Genomic DNA, 396 nt, shown 5'->3' with positions numbered 1-396 from the left:
AATGAATACATTCAAGTGAGAATAATTGAAAAATATAATCTGATTTGTTAGTATAATTGATAGTAGGATAACATTGAATCACTTTTATAAATGTTAAGGATACAAATAGGACGATTTAAACGTTAGGGACACAAATAGGACTTACCCCAAACGTTGGAAACAAAAACGATACTTTACTCTTATGATAATTAAGTAGTGTTAAGCCTTAGTGATAATTATGTATTTGAGTTGAATGTGTCTTTTTAGATATGAACTTTTTGGTGTAGTGATGGATTTTGATTATTAAAATACCAATGCTTTATAAAAAAAATATACTGTACAAAAGATAAATAATATATTATATACTTTTTATATTAATAATAAATAATAATAAATATGTTATGCTACTGTATAAAT

The sequence above is a fragment of the Arachis ipaensis genome, chromosome B02 (genome assembly GCF_000816755.2).
Source record: "Arachis ipaensis cultivar K30076 chromosome B02, Araip1.1, whole genome shotgun sequence".
Lineage (NCBI taxonomy): Eukaryota > Viridiplantae > Streptophyta > Magnoliopsida > Fabales > Fabaceae > Arachis > Arachis ipaensis.
The sequence above is the reverse complement of the archived record's forward strand: the minus strand, read 5'-3'. Positions refer to the sequence as shown.